General features: G+C 38.1%; 1 pseudogene; it reads left to right on the top strand.

Moving 5' to 3' along the window:
* The first annotated feature begins 2,755 nt into the window (after nt 1-2,755).
* On the top strand, nt 2,756-15,750 carry LOC118640327 (annotated as a pseudogene).
* The last annotated feature ends 10,120 nt before the right edge of the window (nt 15,751-25,870 follow it).

Raw genomic sequence — 25,870 nt, 5'->3', positions numbered from 1 at the left:
TCGGGGTTGCCAAAGTCTATGAGGATTCAGGGTAAAAAATGCCACTACCACCACTACCATCACCAAAAGACCTGTAGAGGAAGAGTTCAAAGATCTACATGGAAATTCCCCTCAAATTGTCAACTGATTCCTCAGCTTACAAGTATGTAGGACAAGATGCCAAGAAACCTATCAAAAAACAGCTGCTGGGCAACTAATGGGCCAAGCAGATATTTCACAGCCTCACCATGCTGAGGAAATGGAGTTTGGCAAGCAAGCATGCCCAAAACAGAGGGGCATTGAAAAAAACAAACAAACAAAAACCTGTATTCTCAGTTGAGACTCTGGAGAAGCCATGAATTAGGATGAAGGACAAAGCAGCAATAGACAAGCTCAAACAAAGCCTAAAACCAAGCCCTGACATGATCAGAACTGCCAGAAGAAAAATAAACTCTATACAGAGGAAAATAACACTCTACAGACCCCTTGCAAATTTTTCATTCACTTTGTCTGGTATCCAATAAACATTATAAGGCATGGTTTAAAAAAAAAAAAAAAAAAAAACAGGAACAAATGAATAAAAATTTGAAAAAATGTAGTCAAAAATAGATAAAGAGTCACATTTGATTCAGATTTTAGCATGATCGGAAAGAGACTAAAAAATGGCTATAATGGATTTCTGGCTGCTGGTTGTGATGTAGAAAGCTGCAAAAAGCATCACTCTCAGCCTAACAACAAGACAGATAATCTATGAAATAATAACTTTCTTGAGTCTATCAGAAAACTAAGGTCTTGGGGCAACCAACCACTAGCCTAAATTCTAAGGAAAGACAGGAATCACAAGCAATAACTTGCCTAGGGCAAGGAAGGGGTAGAAGAAAGATACACAAGCTGGTAAAAAGAATTCAGTTAAATTTTATCAAGCTGCTAAAATATGTATAATTAATATGTTCAGGAAAAGTATATTGATAATTAAAAAAAGACTAAAAGATAAAGAACTTCAATAGAAAATTGGAATCTATGAAAAACAATCAAATGTTCATCCTAAAAATAAAAAATAAATCAAGAACTCAAAGGATGGGTTTAACAAAACAATGACCATGGTTAAAGAGAGGATCAGTGAACTATACAATAGTTCAATAGAAAACATCTACATTGAAAAATAACTGAAACAAATGCATAAAACACAACAGACTTGGTAAAAGGTCTCAAATATGTCTAAACTAGCAACTCAGAGATAAAAATCTGATGAAAAAGAGAAAGGGACAAAAGCAACATTTGAAAAATAATGGCTGAAAATTCTTCAAAACTGATGAAAGCCATCCACTACAGACTGAAGAAGCTACAGCAAGTTATCCAGAAGATCTAGCTAAGATAATTCAAGAAGGTGGCTACAATAAACAACAGGTTTTCAATGTAGACAAAACAACTTTCAGCAGAAGAAGATGCCATCTAGGCCATTCATAGCTAGAGAGGCAATGTCATTGCCTGGCTTTAAAGTTTTAAAGGGGTGCCAGTGTTAATAAGATTATATAATTTTTGCCCTGGACAGTGTGGCTCGGTGGTGCACCAGCATCAGGTTGTGCACCGAAGGGTCTTGGATTTGATTCCTAGTCAAGGGCACATACTTGGGTTGCAGGTTCCATCCTGGTCTGGGTACGGGAGTGTGCAGGAGGCAACCAATTGATGTGTCTCTTTCACATCAATGTTTCTCTCTCTTTCCCTCCCTCCCTCTCTTTCCCCCTCTCTAAAAATCAATGGAAAAAATATCCTCAGATGAAGATTTTAAAAATATATGGGTTTGAAGTGTACAATTCTATGATACATCATCTGAATATTGCATTGTGTGCCCACCACCCAAAGTCAAATCCTTTTCCGTCACCATGTATTTGACCCCTTCACTATCCGCCCCCACTCCCCTTTCCCTCTGGTAACCACCATACTGCTGTCTGTGTCTACAAGTTTTTGTTTTTCTTGTTTGTTGGTTGTTGTTCTTTTAAGTTTCAAAGAAAAGGCTAACTCTCTTATTAGGGGCTAATGCAGCTTGTGACTTTCAGTGGCTGCCCATGCTCATTTACATTCCAAAAACACTACGGCCCTCAAGTATTATGCTAAATCTACTCTGCAAAATGGAACAGAGCCTAGATGACAGCACATCTGTTACAACATGGTTCACTGGATTCTTTTAGCCCACTGTTGAGACCTACTACTCAGAATGAAACATTCCTTTCAAAAATAGTACTGCTAATCAGCAATGTACCTATCACCCAAGAGCACTGATGAAAATATACAATAAGATCAATGTTGTTTTTGTGCCTGCTAACACAACATTCTTTCTGCAGCCCATGCATGGATCAAGGAGTAATTCTGACTTTTAGGTCTTATTGTTTAGGAAATACGTGTCATAAGGCTGTAGCTGCCATAGACAGTGATTCCTGTGATGGATCTGGGTAAAGTACATTGAAAACATTCTGGAAAGGGTTCACCATTCTAGATGCCATTAAGAACATTCACACCCTGGCCCAGTGGCTCAGTTGAATGGAGTGTCGTTCCATACACCAAAAAGGTTGCAGGTTCAATTCCTAGTCGGAGTATATTCCTAGGTTGCGGGGCTGATCCCCAGTCAAGGCAAGTATGCGAGACAACCAATCAATGTTTCCCTCTCTCTCCCCTTCCCCTGTCTCTAAAAATCAATAAAAACATGTCCTCAGGTGAGGATATTTTTAAAAAAAAGGACATTCGTGATTCATGGGAAAAGGTCAAAATAGCAACCCTCATGGATGACTTTGAGGGGTTCAAGACTTCAGTGGAGGAAGTAATTCCAGGTGTGATGGAAAGAGCAAGAAAATTAGAAGTGGATCCTAAAGATGTGAATGAATTGCTTTAATTTCACGATAAAACTTGAATGGATAAGGATTTGCTTCTTATGGATGAGCAAAAAAAAAAAGTAGTTTCTTGGGATGGAACCTACCCCTGGTGAAGATACTGTGAAGACTGTTGTAACAGCAACAACAGATTTAAAAGATTATATAAACTGAGTTGATAAAGCAGCAGCATGGTTTGAGAGAACTGACTCCAATTCTGAAAGAAGTTCTACTGTGGGTAAAACGTTATCAAACAGCATCATATCCTACAGAGAAATCATTCGTGAAAGAAGGAGTCAGCAAACTTGAGTGTTCTTTTAAGCAATTGCCATAGCAACCCCAGTGTTTAGCAACCACCACCCTAATCAGTCAGTAGCCATCAACATTGAGGTAGCCCTCCATGAACAAAAAGATTATGACTAGTTAAAGTCTCAGGTGATAGCATTTTTTAACAATAAAAGTATATTTAATTAAGGCAGGTACATTGTTGTTTTAGACATAATGCTACTGCACGTAACAGACTACAGTACATTGTAAACATAACTTTTACATGCACTGGGAAACAAAAAAGTCATGTGACTAGCTTCAGTGTGATGTTCACTTTATTGTGATGATCTGGAGCTGAACTCACAAAATCTCTGAGGTCTGCCTGTATAGTTAAATCTGAAGGAATGACAAAAAAATATTAAGTCATCTCAACAAAAACTAGGATTGGGGTGGGGGAGAATGGTGATAAATAAAGAGTACCAAAAGTCTCATCCAGAAGGAAACTGGGAGAAAGAGGAAGTAAAAGTATTCTGAAGATCTTAAGAGGAAGAAGTAGAGAAGTGTGGCTCAATGGTTGAGCATTGGCCCATGAACCAAGACGTCGCTGGTTCGATTCCCAGTCAGGGCACATGCCCAGGTTATGGGTCAGATCCCTAGTGGGGAGCAAGAAGGGGTGGCCAATCGATGTTCTCTCTCATCAATGTTTCTATCTCTATCTCCCTCTCCCTTCCTCTCCCGGCTAGTCACGAGATACATTTTTTTAAACAGGAAACTGACTACAGTTGTCCCTCACCACTTCGCACTTCAACTTTCACAGCTTCACTCTATCGCGGTTTTTGAAAAAACCGCGATAGAGTGAAGCCGCGAAAGTCGAGGCACAAAGTGACGAGGGACCACTGTATATAAATAAAGAATCCTACTTCGCAGAAATTCATTTATCACGGTAGAGTCTGGAACTGCTTAACCGCGATAAACGAGGGCCGACTGTACATTACATTTATAAACAGAATTTTAAATGTTTCAGAAATTTTTATTTACTAAGTTGAAAACATACAATTGACTGTTTTAAGCAAGTATGATTTTTAAGTTGAATGGAAAAGTTAAGGAAAAATAGGTTTTTAAACTTTTAGCTGTATATAAACAACTTAATAACTAGGAACTTTTATGTAGTTTTATATAGTTTCTGTGCTCTAAGTCCTGTCTTGAACTTCAAAAACCTTACACAGATAGATATAAGAAAATCTCACCTTGGATTCCATTGCAGAGTTTAATGACTGAAATACCAAGAAAGTCTTTACTAGCATGTCTCATGACTAAGACAGATACATTTCACAGATTATAAAGAGAGTCAGGCTAATGGCTACACTTCAATATGGCATAACATTTTCTGAGATTAAGCAATGTTCAAATCAGACTCTGCTGGTTACAATTAAATTTATTATTTTTGTGACACTGGTAGAAATATGTTAGGTGAAAGTTACATTTAATATTAAAAGAATATGTGAGGGGCTAAACTATATTCTAGATCACACATAAAAGGTTATAAAAGAATATAAATATAATCTTTTCTTCACAAAATACACATCTTTTTTGGTATTGTACATAACAGATTATTAAGGATAAGATGCCTTTGAGAAGTCACAGAGTATAAGTAGGTCTGAGTATGATACTGGTATATATGTCAAGGGTTAATTGCTAATGCTACTTCTCTATCCTTCCAGGCTCATAAAAACTCCACAAATCAAGAATTTCTATAGAAGATAAAGGAACAGTCATGGTATTAAAAGCAGGAAATCGTAAGATAGCTGTATGAGCTTCCAGGAGAATTTAGCCAATAAAGTAAATTGTCCTCCATGTAACTAAAAACAAGAATGGGAAGAAACATAATACCATATTCCAAGCCCTTGTTACCTATTTGCACTGCTGCAACATCTAACTCATGGTATTATTTAAAATAAGGCAGAGATCCATCAGTAGACGAATGGATAAAAAAGCTGTGGTACATATACATAATGGAGTTCTATGCAGCTGTAAGAAAGACAGATCTCTTATCATTTGAGATGACATGGAGGGACCTGGAGAGTATTATCCTAAGCAAAACAATCCAAGCAGAAAAAGACAAATACCACATGATCTCACTTATTTGTGGAATATAATGAACATAACAGTCTGAGGAATGGGGTAGTCCCAGAGACATGGAAGTGGGGAACAGACTGACAATCCCCAGAAGGGGGGGGGAGATAAACCACAGAACTTATATGCATGAATGCATGAACAATGGACATGGACAACAAAGGTGGGGACAGGGCAGGGAGGAAGGGGAGGGAGGATCAGTGGGGGGAAAAGGAGAAACATCTGTAACAAAAATTAATTAATTAATTTTTAAAAAAGCAAAATAAAAAATTTTTAAATAAATAAAATAAGGCAGAGAATGAATAGCCCTGGACTGTTTGGCTCAGCGGTTAGAGCATCAGCATGTGGTCCAGAGAGACCCAGGTTCAGTTCCCGCTAAGGGCACGTACCTCAGTTACAGTTTGTCCCCGGCCCTGGTTGGTCGTGCGGGTGGCAGCCACTCGATGTGTCCCTTTCACGTCGATGTTTCTCTCTCTTTCTCTCTTCCTCACTCTCCCTCCCACTATATCTGAACAAAAAATGGAAAAATGTCCTCAGGTGAGGATAAAAAAAAGAATAAAGCAACCAACCAACCAATCAAGTTCCTGAACTATGTTAGTCCTGGAATGCTATAAACCAATAGATGTTCCAAGATAATTAAAATATGTTCTCCAAATCACCTAGTTTACTCAAGTCAGAAGTTTCTTGTCTCAATTAAAATCAGTTATCTTACAATGAAGATACACATGAAGATCTGATTGAGAGATTTGGGCCTCTGCAGACTCTGATATATTTTTTAATCCTGACTGAAGATATTTTTTCTATTTATCTTCAGATAGAGTGGGAGGGGGGGAGAGAGAGAGAGAGAAACATCGACATGAGAGGGACACATGGACCGGTTGCCTCCCGTATGACCCCAGCCAGGGCCAGGGATGAACTGCAACCAAGGTACATGTCCTTGACCAGAATCTAATCCACAACTCACTGGTCTGCAGCCCAATGCTCTAAGCGCTGAGCCAAACTGGCCACGGCTGAAGACTCTGATTTTAAAGATATATAAGTTCTGCCCTGCCGGTTCAATTCCTACTCAGGGAACATACCCAGGTTGCAGGTTCCATCTCCGGTTGGGGCACTTACAGAAGGTGACCCATTAATGTTTCTTTCTTACATTGATATTTCTCTTTCTCTCTCTCTCTCTCTCTCTCTCTCTCTCTCTCTCTCTCTCTCTCTCTCTCTTTCTCTCTCTCAGCATGTCCTTGAGGAAAAAGATATACAAATTCTAAAAATGTGGTTCAGTTATGCATTGTATCATCTCTGTAACTGTTTTAACCTGTATGTCATACTTGCCAGGCTATGTTATCTGCCAATAACGCGATATTAGAGAAGACTAAGAAAGATTATATAATAAGTATTTCTATCTTCAGAACTACAGCTTTTCATGGTTGTGAGTTAGAAATAATTCCTAGGTATCCTAAAGGTCATATCTTTAAAAGGTCACATTACTGTAGGCATTAATTCACTTTTATATTGACTAAATAATCTATACATCATGGGAGCTCAAAAAGTCCTCAAAGAAGTAATTTCAGAACTGAGATTATCAGTTACAGCCTCTAGAAGTTATTACTACTTACTAGAGAATAACATTTAGCAGCAGATATATCAAAAATCTTTTATGAAACTGGTCTTTCACTTTCAACATAAGTTATACCAGAGTTCAAAACTTTGCTCTATTATATTGTGACAATACGGTCAACTGGCTTTGTGAGCCTTAATTTCCTGATCTAGAAAGTAGAAAAAAAAGGACTTACTATGTAGGATTGATAGGCAGATAACTGATAAACTGTATATAATAGATTTCGCTTAGTACACTGCATATAACAACTGTCTAAAATTTTTCTTTCTTAAAAGAATTAAAACATTTGTTTTTCCTTTTCTGCCTCACATTGCCCTTCTGATTTAAAGAAGAGTTCCAATAATCCTAAGGACTACTCAATTCTAAGAATTCTAAGGATCTCTCAATACTCAGACCAAGAACTATTTCACCATAATGATATGGTAGATATTAACTTCACTCTACCAGTTAGAAATCAGAAAAGGAGGGTTTTGTAACTCAGGTGGACATGCTTGAACTACTGCCATGAAGGAACAGTACACAATCTTGTGCCCTCATTGTTTGTGTATATGTGCGCATATGAATGAAAATTAACAAGAAGGTACTCAATAATGATGGTTTGGTTTAGGGGGTGTGTTAGCATTGACTTTTCTGTGTACTTTTTAAACTTTTAAGTTGATTTTACAAAAACAATTCTCATCTATAACACTGAGTCTACTATTTGGTTCTCCCAAGGTTAAGGCTACAGCCCTGCTGTCTCACCTTCACCTCCGATGCCCACCCGCAGTGCTCTACTGGGCCGTCAGCTGGGAGAGTATGGGACCGCTGTGCAAGCCCGGGCATCCCGTCCTCAAGTCTCCCGGCTGAACAGTGAGATATGCTGTAAGAACTGTGTGAGCTGAGCTCCCGATCTCTCTGTTGCTTTTACGAATAAAATACGACCAAATCTCAATGACATAACTGGTTTGGGAGAGCCATGATGATATTCAGATATGAAATACCACTGTAAACGGGACAAATATCCCATAGAGCCATGGTTTCCTAAAGCAATGCTTATAGTACCTCAGTTTCCCAGGATGAACATGCTGTCACACAGTCCTGAGGAAAAGAAAGCTCAACCTCACACATATTTGCTTTTAAATTTAACTGTCAGAGGAAAACCCAGGAAGGCTCTCGTTGCCTCACAAGTGAATCGAGAATCACAGTATCAGATCTGTTACAGCAACAAAGTCCAGGTTGTTTCTTCCTTTGACAAATACTCCAAAACAATTTTCACAATTTTAATACCAGGTAAAACAGGGTTTTTTTTGTTGTTTTTTTTTTAATCCTCACCCGAGGACATTTTTTCATTTTCTTGTTCAGATAGAGTGGGAAGGAGAGAGAGGAAGAGAGCGGGAGAGAGAGGAAGAGAGCGAGAGAGAGAGAAACATCGACATGAAAGGGACACATCTAGTGGCTGCTACCCGCACGACCCACCCAGGGCCGGGGACAAACTGCAACCAAGGTACATGCCCTTAGTGGGAACTGAACCCGGGTCTCTCTGGACCGCAGGCCGACGCTCTAACCGCTGAGCCAAACCAGCCAGGGCTAAAACAGTTTCAATACAAACAAAATAAATACTTTATTCCTACTAATTAATGTTCATGAGAATGACCATACTGAAAACTAAGGAGTATGAGTAACACCAGCACACCTTGAGAGAAAAGCAGCTTACTCAAAAAGAAAAGCTAAAAACACAATTACGGACAGAATGGGAAAGCTGCCACAAGAACTTCACATGCTAATAGAACAGTTCCTTTGAACATTAACATATTCTCCAAAATTTAAAACATACTTCTTATTCATTTTAACCACTGATGAGCAAATTTAGTGTGAGTTATCAAGAGTCCCTAATATCCAATCCCTTTGGTCGTTTAACCTAGATTTTAAAAATAAAATCTGTGGATAACGAAATCCTTTGACTTGAGAAAGGGAGACAGTCTTTTTGAACATTAAACATAAAGACAAGATCTGATGAAAATAATGGTATGTTCACCTACCCAAGTACTCACAGGTAAAATTATAAAAGATGTTTAATTGCCCATGTGGGTGGCAGTGATAATATGTACTACAAACTTCTTCAAGAGATTTTGTTAATGCCTCCAAAAAACTTAATTTGTTAACCCTGTTTGAAAAAGAAAAGCCAAAAGAAAGCCTACTCAAATCTGTAACAGTACAACAGAATTAATAAACAAATGGCACTGTTTCCACCAATACCACTCAACTCTGAGAGATGTTTAATCAGGAGGCAGTTTCTAAAAACTTCAATTATGAAATTACAGCCAGAGATTCAAAACCATGGAAGATTTGGCAGAGTAAAGAGTGAGATATAAAAGGTCAGAGGCAAGAGTAAGGATCAAAGCAATAAAATAATGAATTTGTACTTAACGAAAATGTTTCATACACATGAATAAGGCAACAAAAGCAGCCACACACACACATACATTCTTTAAAAAGAGAAAGAAAAACCTATTATATTCAAATTCAGATTAAATCTATCAGACACAAATCAGGCACAGGAAAGGGTAGTAGTTCACTAAGAGTCTCTACTTGAAATTCCTGAAATGCCACTACAAAACCTGTTGAACACCTTCTCTTCCTGATGTTCTAACAAGTCATTTAGAATGCATTTTACAAGCTCGGGGCAAGTTGTGGAATGAAGAGCACTATATACAACTAGAAACCTGTCCTCTTCAGCGCCAAACCTTCCTCCAGAGAAAAGAAAGTCTTACTGAAAAGAAAAGAAAACACCGAGGAGGGAAGGGGGTGGTGGGGATGAACAGAGACACAAAGGTCTGAGAGAGTGAACAGGGAATTCCAAAATTACCTGAAAGTTTCCTCCTTTTCTCCCACTTCACTGTCAGTCGCCTGGGTGACAACTTCAGAATCCAACCAAAAGACACTGTCATCTCCTACAGAGCTGCTCTCACTTTCCGTCTCCATCTTCTATTCAAAAATTTTCCTCAAGGCATGGAATAAAGAACACCAATGTTCAGCTCTACTTATGTGCACTCAGTTGTGTGGCCGATAGACCAGAGATATGTGATCATGCTGAGCCACAGTCTATTACATACTGGTTTAATTACAGTGGGATAAAGACAGGAAATCACACACAGCATACTCACTGCATCAGACTGCTACACCTGTGACATCCCGACCCCTCCCACCGCCTCAGGCTCTGTGACCTACATAACTAAATGCAGAACCCAAACGAAGGTGACTTTTCAGTCATTATTACTTTTTTAATCACTGTTTGTCTCTTCTGAAAGTATCAGTTAAGTTGAAAATAGATGTTTTCAAAATGCAGGCTTTTCTTATTTATATATGCTTGCTAGTTCAGACTTAAGAAAAATAAACAGAAAACTACAAAAGATAACACTACATGTAAAGTTCTCCTCGGCCAACCACAATGAGAGGCACAGTTATAGATTTCACAGTTAAGGAGCATCACAGTTTATAGAGAAGGTAAGTGTAGGGACCTGCCCAACTTCGTGCTTTCTAATATTATACGCCATCTTCCCTTCCCCTCAGTAATAACTGCCACATACACCTTTGCTCAGGTATCCAAAGTAAGGCATTCACAGCCAGGCTTGTCTATGGCCTTAAAAAAAAGAAAAAGCATCCTAAGTTAAAAGATGCTGAAAATTATATAAAATAAAAAGCATGCAATATTTTTACACATAATTTAAACCACAGATACCAACAGTAGCAATAAAATAACTTTCTGGGAATTGCATGAAAAGCATAGTTTCTATAACATTGGCAACAATAAAACTGTTACTTAGAAAACGGCTATGTTGGTACCACCCACTGACATGTCAGTCATAGATATCTATCTTTTAACTGAGCAACAGCAGACTGCTGAGCCCTGATTTCTATTAAATCTGACCAGATTAAAAAAAATTTTAAGCATCCACTGGGATATCCTTGAATTTTCATACTTGAAAATAAGAAAAATGGACCTTCTGGCTGACTTTATACAATAGCGTTTTTCCTTCCTATAAAATTATAACTTATATGTGTTATTATATTAATCTTGCTACTTCAAAACTCTGTATAATTTTAATCTACTAACTGTGGTCATGAAATTTATTTCCGCTAGAAACTAAAATTTGCTCTCAAGCCTGGGAAATAGATTTAGAAAACAAACAGTTCTTTTTTTTTTTTTATCCTCACCAAAGGATATTCTTCTATTTATCTTCAGATAGAGTGGAAGGAAGAGAGAGGGAAAGAAAGGGAGAAAAAGAGAAACATCAACTGGTTGCCTCCCGCACGACCCAGACCAGGGCCGGGGACAAACCGCAACCGAGATATGTGCCCTTGGCCAGCATCAAACCCACAACTCATTGGTCTAAGGGCTGACACTCTACCGCTGAGCCAAACCAGCCAGGGCAACAAACAGTTCTTGATAGCAGCAAATTTAGACAAAATTCCTGAACGATTTACACAGAGATATATTGCAAACTAGTACAATAATTTCCACTCAAGGCAAATCCATAGCAAATTTTGGCCTGAATAATCATTTTAAAAATTAAAGTATTATTGAGATCTCTCTATGCCATAAATCCCCTATCATTGTCCAAAGATTCTGAAAAGATGAAATTTAATTCCTTCCTCTCTCCATCCACCAAAATGACTCCCAATGGATCAAAGATTTAAACATAAAAATAAAACCATAAAAGAAAACTGTGAGGAAACATTTGTAATCTCAGCTCATACTGGGAAAGTCCTTTCTAAGTATAATTTTAAGAAGCCCTGAAACAAACAAACAAACAAAAAAAAAAACAACAAATAAATTTTAAAATTCTACAAACTTTAAAATCTTCCCCAAACAACAAAAAAGATATGTGTGTGTGTGTGTGTATGCCACATCAAAAGTAAAAAATTGAGAAAAGGTATTTGAAACATCACACAGGGTTAATTTCCTTAATATATAAAGGGTTCCTACATGTATGTAAGACTCAATAACCCAAAAGATAAACAATCAGCCCTGGCCCATATGGCTCACTGATTAGAGCATTGGTCATACATCGAAGGGTTGTGGGTTCAATTCCTGGTCAAGGACACATACCTGGGTTGCAGGTTCAATCTCCAATCCCAGTCAAGGCACATGCAGGAAAGAGGCAAGGAATCAATATGTCTCTCTCACATTGATTTCTCTCTATCTCTCTCTCTCCTCCCTCCCTTTCTTCCATTCTAAAATAAAAAAAATCAATGGACAAAATATCCTCACATGAGGATTAACAACAAAAAAGATAAACAGGCAAAGAGCATAAACAGAATAACAGAAAAATATAGAAGAACCTTAAAGTACAGTAAGTATTTAATTTCACTAATAATAGAAATGTGAAAAAACATAATAAGATGCCTTTTTTAATCAATCAGGCAAACTATTTGAAAGGTTTTAACAAACTGAAACAAGATGTGGAAAAATAAATAAACACTGTTGGTGCTAATATAAAATGGTGTAACCTCTCTGCAAGACAATTTGGCAAAATCTACCAAAGTTCAAAATGTACATAATTTTTGGCCTAGCAATTCCCCTTCTAGAAAATTATCTTATTTTCACATGTGGAAATAAGAGATGAAGAGAAATATTCATGGTAGTAAACTTTATAATCACAAAATAGAATAGCAGAAACAACCTAACTTGCCCATTAATAGAAAACTAGATAATTTAATTATGGAAGAGCCAAAGAATAGAATGCTATACAGTTGAGTAAGTTAGAAACACAAGGCAACCCTATTGGACATAATATGGAACAAACCCTAAGGCACACTTTAAGGCAAAGAAGAAAGAAGTAAAAGTATAAAACAGTATATATGAAATGCTGCACTTCACATTTTTGAAGATGAGTAAGAAGAAACCCGTATGACTATGTATGTGCAGAATATCTACAGAAGGACAGCACCAGTAGCAGTTGTTGTCTCCAAAGGAAAAAATACAGCTAGAGAAGAGGAACGAGAGGGAGATAGTTTTTCACTGTATCATGCTCACATAACTAATTTTTAATATAACCTTTTATGTCCCTCAGTAAAGAATCACATTTTAAAATATTACTTTATAAATCTAGGTTTTATTTTTCTTCTAAACAATTTCAACTCCTTTATTTAATATGTTTCCATCAATCCGATTTACTTTCCCTTTTAAATCGTTTATTTTGCTCTTCCATTATGGTGGTTGCTTTATCTCACTTCCTCAAGCCCTGTCGAACACGGAAAAGTGGACTGCAAGCACTATCTTTACACAGCACACTAAGTAACCTTTCCCACCAATCAGATATATGCACCAAGGCAGATCTTCCAAGACTTGTTCTCACAGTTTTGACTCTGCTAACAGAAGTTTTCAAGATTGTTTTTAACTTCAAAATAAACATATGTTCCATTTGCTTTTCCCTTCTTCAGTAGCCAATGAAAATCTAGCACAAACAGAAGGCGTCGAATAGCAGGAAGCAGGCAAGAAACAAAGCAGTCAATCTAATCACTGAGGCTATGAGTTCAAACTGGGACTGTGTTTCTAAAGGCCACGTGATTGCTTTTCCTGACTGGCTTACAACCTGATCATCAGGAGCTAACATGAATTTAATCGCCTCTCTATGTATTTCACACCCCAACCTATGAAGAACCAAAATCCATGGTATCTGCAACTCATTAATAAAGAAATCTAATGTCCATACTGTGTCTGTAAGTGCAGAGACTGCATCTGCTTACTGTCAAATCCATAAACCACATCACTTTCTTTTAGCGTTTCCCTTTTCAAAAATTCACAAAATCCAACCCAGTAATACTTTGTTCCAACGCTCAGGAGGCTCTAGGTACTCTTACACAAGGGGGAAAAAAGAACATGGTACCAACATTAACAAATTCTACCAAATGAGCCCTGGCCAGTTTGGCTCAGCGGTTAGAGCGTCAGCCTGCGGTCCTGAGAGACCCGGGTTCGGTTCCCGCTAAGGGCACGTACCTCGGTTGCAGTTTGTCCCCGGCCCTGGTCGGTCGTGCAGGTGGCAGCCACTCGATGTGTTCCTTTCACGTCGATGTTTCTCTCTCTCTCTCTCTCTGTTACTCTCTCTCCCTCCCACACTACCTGAACAAAAAAATGGGAAAATGTCCTCGGGTGAGGATAAAAAAAAAATAAAAAAAAAAAACAAACAAATTCTACCAAATGAAATTAAAATTGTCAGAGGCTACAGAGAACAACCCATACAGCTACCTAGCCATGCACACATACAATAAAAAATTGTATTTACTTCAGTTTTCCACTGGCTGACTCAGCAAATAACAAAACAGAAACACTTGCATTCAGACACATTAGATTCCAAAGATTTCAGGAAATCCTCCATGGTTTGAAAGAATGAAGGAATACTGATTTTTGCTCTCAATCTACAGGAAAAAAAAAAATCAAAACTATATAATTGTTAACATATAAAGGTAAAGTCTGAAACAAGTTATAATTCTTCTAGCAATGAGTTAAAGGCCACAAAAATACAACACCTACATATAGTGGTTAAATGAAAACACTGGCAAGAAGTGATAAATGAAATTTAACAGAATCAATCATCTTTTAAAATGACCATTCGATACTAAAACAGTATTTTTATCTGATTACATCTATAGGACTAAAGGAAGGAAGTGAACCAGAGTTAATTAATATAAATATATAGTGTTGAAAATTAAGAATTAATTATGCCACAATTGATTTGGTAAAGGGTCTTGTAAAGTTAATGAAGGCTGAGTATCCTTTAATGTAATGCTCAATTAAAGTAAACATTTCCTGAGTTAGAATTTTGATTGACTGCGCCACAGTCAGTGAGTTACAGCATAAGAAGGATAAATTTAGGGCTAGACAATTATGGTCTTGGCAGAAACTGAACTATACAGATAGTACTTCTGGTTACCACTGTAACTAGACCTCCTCCTAATCTTAATAATATCACACAAAGAATGCTAAGTATAAATTTAATGAATAATTTAAGAAGCCCAGGGAAGAAACCAAATGATCTAACTAGACTCACTCTCAGTAGATGATCTGGGAAGAGGTCTAGGAGGGATTAGAATGAAATCATTATGGGGGGACATTAGGACTACACAAATAAATAGGTTGTACTAAGCCTGCAAACTTGAAAAGCTCAGGGTATTGCATAAACTTATTAGCATTTCTCCAACTAAACTACTTGAAAAATGCCAATAAATCAAATGTTTTAATCTACTGTTTTACCTACTGGTAGCCTTACCTGAATAGCTCTCTCTACTATGTGTTTATTTGAGACTGAAATAATTTTAGCAGCAGGCTACTTATCTTATTCTGCCTGCTCACTCACAGAGGATGGCAAAGAGTAAAGTGGGAGTCAACAATAACTAGTTACTTAAAGTTTTAGAGAACACTCAACTACTTATAAAATTATAAGCATTCTTCTCAAATCACACTCACCGCATCTTCAAGTAATAGAAGCTAAACATTAATCTGAGATATATTATTCTGATTTAAAATAGGTATATTTCTGATTGATGTTTTCAAGCTGCCACTGCTTCTGCAGCTAAGGAAACAGTTGTGGAGAAGGGTATAGGAAAAATGTGAAAAGAAACTTGGTACTGTTATCACTGCAGATATATAGAAAGACGGTGCGAGAAATACCACAGCAAATGGGGGAAGAAAGCTGAATGAAAACAACACTTAGACCTTAAAAAAAAAAAAAGGCAGATTCAATCTCATGGAGAGAATACTTTCTCCACTTGCAGAATTTTGTAAAATTTCTGTGCACCAACCAGGTTCTCATTACTTGCCAGAGCTTTGCCTACAAAACAGGAATCTGAGCGATATGTGGAAAAACGGTTTAGAATACCAAAAAATACAAGCAAACGTCTGTCCAGACTCATTGACGAAGTTTCTGGCTTTCTATGATTTTGCTTTTGCTTTAGGTTTTCAAGGCATATATCACAGATGTTCAAGTACAAAATAACATGTTTTAAGACAAATTTAAAGCAGGGAAGTTGATTGGTATTCATTCTTTTGTTCTCAAGAAGTTCTGAATAGCAACAACGTAAAATAAATAAATAAATAATAGCCCTGGCCTCTGCTGTGGTTCAGTTGGTTGGAGTGTCATCCCATGCAACAAAAAGTTGTGGGTTCAATCCCTGGTCGGGGGCGTGTACCAGAGGCAATTGATTGATGTGTGAATGTCTCTCCCTCTTTCTCTTTCTCCCTCTCTAAAATCAATTTTTAAAGTTTTTAAAAATAATAATAATAATAATAACATAAGTATACTTCTACTCCTGGTTATCAGTAATTCTTCAGTTTTATTTTCCTAGAAAGGAGAATAAAGTTCCTACCTGCTCATTTAAATTTATTTCAGGAAACAGGTATTTTTCCCATTATCTTGTGTTATAGAAATTTGTTCTGGGAAGTCTTATCAACTGCAAAAATAATAATGTAAAACTTCTGAAGTATAAAATATAATACAGAAGCAAAAGGAAGTTAATATAGGTAGCTCTTTAAAAACATACAGACTTATATTTAAATTTGAATGATACTCTAGTTAAGAATTGAATATCTACCCATTCTGATTTTGCTGGAGCCAGACATTAATGTTATTATCTGTGGGCTTTTCATCTGACATTTTCCAAAGATATAATGAAGGCAAAGCACATTTTATGATGTCTCAAACAGAACTGGCAAAATAATAAAGCTATTGTTTAAGTTTCAATTCAGAATCTTCAAGTTATATCATGATTCCCTTGTGCTAAGATAACCAGGTTAGAAACTAATTCCTTGCTTGCTTGTACGCACAATGCATTAGCTACTGTTTCACTATTATGAGTAGAAGTCAAGTTAAATATACAAAGTAATTGAAAACAGCGGTAGACTTCTGAGTATCCATGATTTCCATTTTAGAAATAATGGTAGATTTTTTTTTAAATTTAATGAAGCTCAAATAATTCAAATTCCTTTTGTGTAGCGTTTATTACCTTAAATAATTTACTTAAGATCTATGAAGTTCAATCAGTAGCCTGGACCTGAATCTTGGCCTCTCGCAAGTCCTCCTTGACAAACATGAGCTTCATCACCGGCTCCAGCTTCTCCACCAACTACTGCAACCCTGGGCTCGCGTTGCCCAGCCACCAGTTCAGCCAGCCAACAGAAAGGCCAACATCTATGCAGGTGCTGAGGACTCAGGCACCCGGATCTCCATGTCTCACTCTACCAGTGTCAACTGCAGCTGGGGGTCCAAGGGTCTGGCCATGTGTCTGAGGGAATAGGGGGCATCCAGACAGAGGAGACTATGCAATGCCTGAATGACCACCTGGCCTTCCTGGAGAGGATGAGAAGCCTGAAGGCTGATTATCAGAGACTGGAGAGCAAAATCCTGGAATACCTAGAGAAGAAGGGACCCCAGATCACAGATTGGGGCCATTAATTCAAGACTAGTGAGAGCCTAAGAGTTCAAATCTTTTTAAGTTCGGTAGCCAGCTGCTGATGACCAAAATCAAGAATGAGATAGACCTGGCCATATACCATATACCAGTCTGGAGAGTGACATCAATGGGCTCTGAAAGGTCACTGATGACACCAATATCACTCAGCTGCAGCTGGAGACAGAGATCGCAGCTCTCAAGGAGGAGCTGCTCTTCATGAAGAACCACAAGGAGAAAGTAAATAGTATATAAAACCAGATCACCAACTCTGGATGTGCCATGGAGTTGGGTGCCCCAAACCTCAGGACCTCAGCAAGATCATCCCAGACATCCAGGCCCACTATGACGAGCTGCCTCAGAAGAACTGAGAGGAGCTAGACAAGTACTGGTGCCAACAGACTGAGGAGAGCACCACAGTGGTCACCTCACAGACCGCGGAGACAGGAGCTGCTGAAATAATAGTCATGTGACTGAGACATACAGTCCAGTCCTTGGAGATCTACCTGAACTCAATGAGAAATCTGAAGGCCACCTGGGAAAACAGGAGGGAGGTGATGTGCTATGTCATACGGATGAAACAGCTCAATGGAATCCTGCTGCACCTGGAGTCAGAAGTGCCCCAGACCCAGACAGAGGGGCAGCACCAGGTCAAGGAGTATGAGGCCCTGCTGAACATCAAGGTCATGCTGGAGGCTGAGATTGCCAGCTACCACCACCTACTGGAAGAAGGGTAAGACTTCAATTTTGATGACACCCTGGACAACAGCTCCATGCAATCCATCCAAAAAACTACCACCAGCAGGATTATGAACAGCAAAGAGGTGTATTAGGTTGACCCCAAATTAGGCTGACCCTTAATGCTGAGGCATTAAGGCAGCAGAAGTGGGGTACCTCCTTGGTGTGCGGAAGGCAAATAAAAAGTTTTGAAATAATTAAATATCAAAAAAATAAAATAAAACAAGGTCTATGAAGTTCAATTTCCTCATCTGAATAGAATAACCATGCCTAATTATATTGTAATCAAGGTCATCAAATAAAACAGTACATATAAAGTCATCTATGCAATGCAATATTTATAAATAATAGATGCTAAAAAATGGAAGGAATAACTAAAGAATTTCCTGAATCTAGGTTTTAGATCTACTAGAAAATGTTAAACTCCTTTAGATGAGGAATCAAATTCTCATAAAAATTCTTTTTTAAATTACTAAAATATCGTTATCTCACTTAAAGATATCAGCCAATAATCCCTTAATATCACAAATATCCAGTCAGTATACAAAATTTTCCAATTGCCAGCAATTTTTTTTAACAGTTCATTTGTTTAAATCAGAAACTCCATACATGATTTTTTATTTTATTTTATTTATTATTATTATTTTTTTAATCCTCACCCAAGGACACTTTTGCATTCATCTTCAGATAGAGCTAGAGCAGTGGTTCTCAATCTTCCTAATGCTGCGACCCTTTAATACAGTTCCTCATGTTGTGGTGACCCCCAACCATAAAATTATTTTTGTTGCTACTTCATAACTGAATTTTGCTACTGTTATGTCTTAGGGGACCACTGTGAAAGGGTTGTTCGACTCCCAAAGCGGTCACCACCCACAGGTTGAGAACCGCTGAGCTAGAGGAAAAGAGAAAGAGAAACATCAGTGTGAGAGAGACACATCGAGTGGTCACCACCCACACAACCCCCACCGGGGCAGGGACAAACTGCACCTGAGGTACGTGCCCTTAGCAGGAACCGAACCCGGGACTCTCTGGTCCGTGGGCCAATGCTCTAACCACTAAGCCAAACCAGCCAAGGCCACACATAATATTTTAGCTAATAGTGCACTTAAGTTTCTTGTGATTTGAAAATTTTCCCTCCTTTTTCTGTCATATATTTGTTGACAAAGCCAGGTCCCATATAATTCCTAACATCCTTGACCTTGCTAGTTATATCCCAGTAGTGTTGTCCTACAGGTTCCTCTAGCTGTCATATTTCCTTTATAAGCATTAATTCTTAAAAGTTATATTGAATGCTTTAGTTTGATGTTTTCTGCCTTATCTACCAGCCTTTTAAAAAGTATTAATCAAATGAACAGCAAAATGGTAAAAGATAGAAAGTACAAAGAAAAATGGAACCAAAGGGCCATAGATAATCTTGCAATGACTTAACCAAGTAAAAGTGGGGCAGCTATCTGTGGTACAACGTATTAAGAGGTTTCAAGTGTTTGACTTCTAACCTAAATGGGCTCTTACACCCTCTATGCCATCAATGGCATTCCTGCTACACGATCTACTAAGGACAAGGGTAATACCTGCACGCATCTGAACAATCTATGACTCATACTAGGACTCTACCCATAGGTCTGTCACTAAGTAGTTCTTACTATTTTAGAAGGACAACATAAAAGCTGCGTGAACTATGGAATATCCTTGAAGTGGAGGGCAGAAACATCATAAATCAATCCTACTTGATAAGGAAAACGGAACAATTGCTATTCCAGAATAAATAATCAATTACATGAAAAAAAAAAAAGTTGAAATGCAGGAACACCCCATTGTAGTATACTAAACTTAGTTCACCAACTCTTAAACATTTATGGTTAAATGTTTAAGATTAAAGGGTTGTAGGAATCAGGTCAAAGACTTACCTGTAATAGCTGCATATCTAGGAAAACATGGATTCATGATAGAATGTAATACAGAGGAATAAACATTAATAGACCTTCATGAGCTTGGAAATCCAACATGTTAGTACCAGGTGTCATAGATTTGCCAAGGAGATCCTGACAATCTCCTCCAATCAAATCCAAGAAAATGCTGTTACTATTTGGTCAGTGCATCAGAATCTCCAAGTCAAAGAACAGTTACCAGAGTAAGAGATTCTACAAAAATCAACTATATCCACAAACTAGCAAGGAGTTTTTATATGAATAAATGGAAAAGACAATTCATCCTGCACTGGTTTTTCTGCCAGCATCAACCAACCAGCCAGTAATAAAAATATCACCTTAGACTAGTACAGCAGTTTACTATTTTCAAAGCTCTCTGATATATTTTCAAAGCAAATGACAAGTGACAAAGAGAAATAAAACCAATGAAAGGGGAGAATTTAATATCTAAAATACAGATTTTAGGAAACTAAACGTTTAACAAGAAAAAGCACTGAGGACTGAATTCATTATAATCTTTCAAGAACTACATAGTCTCGCATTAAAGAGCTTAATAATAAAAACAGGTGCAACATGTTCCAGGAAATGAGTATACAATGAGAACGCATGGTCATTTGCAGAATTGTTTTCCAAAGTGCGGGGGGAGGGTGGGGACTAAGGCTGTTACTTCAAATGTGGCTTTAAAACAGATTCTCAATCCTTTTTTTCTGCCTCAAAAAAGTTCAGGGATATGCACACTCATTGGTAACAATGACTCATAACCTTAAAGGTAAAATGTATTTTAATTAGAACTTAATACTTTAAATTGGCAGCATACAAAAGAAATTATTTTTAAGGAGGTATGGAAAGGGAGGAAGAACTGAATGAAATGAAGTCTTTGGTCAGCTAAGGACAATACGCGGGTAAAAATGAGGAATGCAAAAATTAAACATTGTGTAACTCCTTAAAAACTCACAGATGAAACAGACATACATCACTAACCGGAATGTCTGAGGATCTCAATAAAGGTACCAATACCCTTCCCTGGGACATTCTGTGAATGACACCAAGGTGGCACAATGATCAGCTACATGGCCTCTGGTTGTGAATCAATATGGGAGCAATTCCTGTGCTGTTGCTGACATTTTTGTTAAGCTATCACCTCTGAAATTAGGAATATTTACCTAGTTGAATATGTGGTGCAGATATCTATTATAGTAAAGAAGAATTTGGCCATTGGCTATTTACTGTTAAAAAAGAATGAAGGGCCAGATAAATATTTGTGTCAGAGAACACAAAGAACTTGAGTCAACCATTAGCACTTACAGGAATTTCAGAAAGCCAAATAATCTCAATGTTAGAAGAAATCTGGAAGACCATCTATTCTGAAGGCTAGAAATTCAGGTTTCCTTTTCCTGCCATACAGTGCAAACAGCTCAACTGTGATACAGCCCAGCTGTGGAAGAGCTCAATAGTGTTACAGTTCAATTATGAAGCAGCATAGCTGTCAAGCAGCACAGCTGTGAGGAGGCCCCTCTCGGGCTAGACAGCTCTGCTCTGCTCCATGCTGGGCTGGCCCCCTCTGCTCTGCTCTGCTCTGCTCCATGCTGGGCTGGCCCCCTCTGCTCTGCTCTGCTCTGCTCCATGCTGGGCTGGCCCCCTCTGCTCTGCTCTGCTCTGCTCTGCTCTGCTCCATGCTAGGCTGGCCCCTCTGCTCTGCTCTGCTCTGCTCCATGCTGGGCTGGCCCCCTCTGCTCTGCTCTGCTCCATGCTAGGCTGGCCCCCTCTGCTCTGCTCTGCTCTGCTCTGCTCTGCTCCGCTCCGCTCCATGCTGGGCTGGCCCCCTCTGCTCTCCTCTGCTCCATGCTAGGCTGGCCCCCTCTGCTCTGCTCTGCTCTGCTCTGCTCTGCTCCATGCTGGGCTGGCCCCCTCTGCTCTGCTCTGCTCTGCTCTGCTCCATGCTAGGCTGGCCCCCTCTGCTCTGCTCTGCTCTGCTCTGCTCTGCTCTGCTCCATGCTGGGCTGGCCCCCTCTACTCTGCTCTGCCCTGCCCTGCCCTGTTCTGCTCTGCCTGCTGTTTTCTTCTCTGGTCCAGTGAGATGTCTTTGGTGTTTCATCTTCACTGTTTCAGTTCCAGCTCAAGAAAATGCAGTCTTCACTCTTAGGTAGAAAGGGAAAATTGCATTCTCTGAGCCTGGGGGGAACAGAGCTGACTTATATAGACAAAAAGTCCCCACCCCCTGGTCCCTGATTGGTCTGTCCTCATTCAAAAGAGTACCCCAAATCTTTGCACTTTGATTGGTCCAAAAAGGACTGTCCCGAACTATCAGAATAGTTCAATTGGTCGATGAAGATGCTGTTGGGGATATAGCTGCATAGCTCCAATTGTACAGAGAAAGTCTCAGTCCTATTGGTTGAAATACAATCAGGATCTCCTTTATAAGGGCTGGCTCAGCAGCAGAAACATAGTGCAGGCAGGCAGCTCAGTGCAGGTTTCTCCCTGAAGTGCAGTTTGTATGAAAGGTCCCCATGTAGAAATGGCTGCTAGGCTCTGTTTTGTTTTGTTTTTTAATTTAAGTCCAATTAGCCACCTTCTTGGTAGGTATTACTTTTGCAGGGTTCTCAATTATTTGGACTACTACTGCTTTTATTAGTGCTATAAATTAAAAGCTGTATAAATTTTGAGTTATTTGTGCAACCAGACCTTTTTTCTTTAGTGCATGATCTGTAAAATCACAAGATTTTTTAGAAATACATACGTCATACTATAGCAAAAACACTGTATAAAAATGTTTTTAAATCAATATCTATATTTACTATACATGCCTTTATAGAGAGTCAGATCTTTTAAGTCTTACTACAGAATAAAATTACTACCTTCAAAAATACTCAGCATCTAACACAACAGGACAGCTATTCATGCCCTGCTCATCTCAGTGCCTTCTATGTAAACCAAAAGCCAGGAATTCCTCAGAATGTATGTTAGAAAACTACATAAAGATGTTATGACTAGATCTTAAACTTAACTGGGCATCACTTGAGTTGCTTTAAACAATACAAGTGCACCCACACCCACACAGACCTACTGGGTTTCCAGAGACCAGACCCTAGAATCTGCATTAGAGGTTCTTTAGTTATTTTTATTTATTCAACAGCCCAGCTGTATAATGATCAAGTATTTAAATAAGAAAAAATTAAGCCACCCAAATGATATGCTTTTACTTTCTAAAATGATCAATAATTGAAGTAAAAGAAATAGCATTCCCAAATAAAGAGTATTAAAATTGTGTAAATAGCCATTTTTAATCCTATAACTCGGAATTGATCAATTCAAATATGGAAGGGTTGTTCATTAGCTGTACGTGGTTAATGCAAGGCTGGAATGAAAGAAAATAGTAACATTACTATCAACTTGAACCTCTACCTAGCTGCCTAACATACTGTACAAATAAGGCAAAACCATAATGTTTGTAATACATGCACATGTGGGAAGCTATATTTTCTTAGCACAGAGCTCTGGCAATCTGAAAGAAAAAAATTATTCTCTTTTAACTTTTTTTTTTTAATTCTTGAGTCTATGGGAGCAAATTATTCTTATGGAAGGCAATACCAATATCATTTACACTATTACAAACCATATTGCTTAATTTACCTCAACATAATTGACACTTACTTCATTAATATTTCTTATTTTAAATGCTTATATGATTCTACCACAGTAGGTAGAATGTTCTAGCTACTACAGTACATAACGTAGTACAACTGCAAACACTCTAGGTATCAATTAGAGCAAGGTCTGCTTATACAAAATGCCCTATGAAACTTCATAGCATCTTATGTACTTATATATGTGTACTTAAATAATATGTACTTAAATATTTACGATCCACAATACTTACAAGAAGGCAACAAGGTTTTAATTTGACGACTAGAAAATTGCTCATTCTACATATAAAGAACAAACCTTATTTGGGCTACCAAAGATGATTAATTTAGATCTCAAATTATATTTTCATCTGAACTTTATCTAGTTGTTCCCAAAAAATATATATGATGTCTTAATTGTATTCTCTAAATCCCACCAAAAGTTTGTGTTTCACAATAATACATGTCAAATAAAATATAGTATACTTAAACAATCTCAGTTTTCATTAGTCTAAGCCTCAAATGTTTTGACTTACTTGGTAGTTCTGCTGCTTGAGATTAAATGATCCAAATTGTATATAGGGTAATTAAGAAATGTCCCTCCAGGGCACTAGCATGCTGCTATGCTCAAAGAAACTCATATTTCATTGAAAATGAACAAAATCACTGCTTCAGCTAAACCAGGAAAATACCCCAGGAGGTGTTTTATCTGACACTAAGGATGTGGGTTACCAACTGTAGCACGTGCATTTTAATCTTCCATTTGTCAGAATTACTTGCCAAAAGCAAAGACAGCACATAATAATGTACTGAAATTTCCTGCCATTGGCAGCAGGTGCTGTGATGGTAAAGGAGAAAAGTGACTGATGCAAGAATCCAAGATGTCATCATAGCATCCTTAGAATCCTTTTAAATAACATATTACTGCAGGACATGTCAAAAACAGTGTGCCTTATCTCACCTGCTTTAAATGAATTCTGCATTATCGAAACATAAATAGTAGATTGTAACTCCTGAAAATGTGACAGGTACTTTTAACTAAATTTCATTATATATATATATACACACATATATATATATATACATATATATATATATATATGCTGGGGACAAACCACAACCGAGGTACGTGCCCTTGACCAGAATGGAATGCATGAGTCTTTGGTCCGCAGGCCAACACTCTAACTGCTGAGCCAAACTGGCCACAGCAAATTTCATGATATTTTTAATAGTGCAACATTTTCATGCTACATGAGCAATTTCAGGTGCGGGGAGAAGGGAAGCCAATGAGGGAAAAAAGGGAGGACATATGTAATACTTTGAACAATAAAAATAAAATAAATAAAATAAAGATGTACCTTAAATATATATAGTACTCTGTGACAACTAAAATGATGAAGCTTATATGAGACACTATAGGGATGATAAATTAAGGCATTAAATAAGGGCAGAAAGAGTTAGGAAATGAGACTATTCTAGTTTTGTGGGAATAAGGTGGGTATGTGATTTAGATGATTTTAAATAAAAATCTTGAAGGTAAGCCCTGGCTGGTGTGGCTTAGTTGGTTGGGTGTCATCCTATATACCAAAAGGTTGCTGGTTGGATTCCCAGTCAGGGCACATGCCTGGGGTTGCAGGCTCGATCTCCAGTAAGGGGTGTGCAGGAGGCAGCCAATCAGTTTCTCTGGACCGAAGGCAGATGCTCTAACCGCTGAGCCAAATCGGCCAGGGTCAGCCAATTTCGCTCTCACATTGATATTTCTCTTTCTTGCTCCCTCTCCCCTCCTCTCTCTCTAAAAATCAATAAAAGTATTTTTTTTAATGTAAGTTTGTGCCCAAGAGACTGATTTATATTAGGGAACAATGTGAACATAGCATTAAATTTGCATTTGCTTATGCATGATTTCATCTGCTGGAAGCACAAAGTCAGGAGTCAGCAAACTTTTTCTGTGAAGGGCCAGGGTAAATATTTTATGGTCTGTGTCACAAGTACTTAACTATGCCTTTGTGGAAGGAAAACAGCCAGAGCAAGAGTAAATAAGTTGGTAGGGATGTTTTCCAATAAAACTTTATTTAAACTTAAACAAGCAGGTCCTTAGCTTGTTGATCAGGTTCTAAGTGAATGCAGGAAACAATACTCAGCTAAATGAGATGCTTAGGAATACCCAGAATGCACTAGGACAATGAGCCACAGCCATCCACGTGTGGTGTTATGACTTTCCATCCAATTTCTGATCAGCCTACTTCCATCACTTTACAACTCACAAACTGCAGCTCTTGGAACCAGAGGGTGGCTGTAGTC

The sequence above is a fragment of the Molossus molossus genome, unplaced genomic scaffold, assembly GCF_014108415.1.
Source record: "Molossus molossus isolate mMolMol1 unplaced genomic scaffold, mMolMol1.p scaffold_m16_p_22, whole genome shotgun sequence".
Lineage (NCBI taxonomy): Eukaryota > Metazoa > Chordata > Mammalia > Chiroptera > Molossidae > Molossus > Molossus molossus.
The sequence above is the reverse complement of the archived record's forward strand: the minus strand, read 5'-3'. Positions and strand labels throughout refer to the sequence as shown.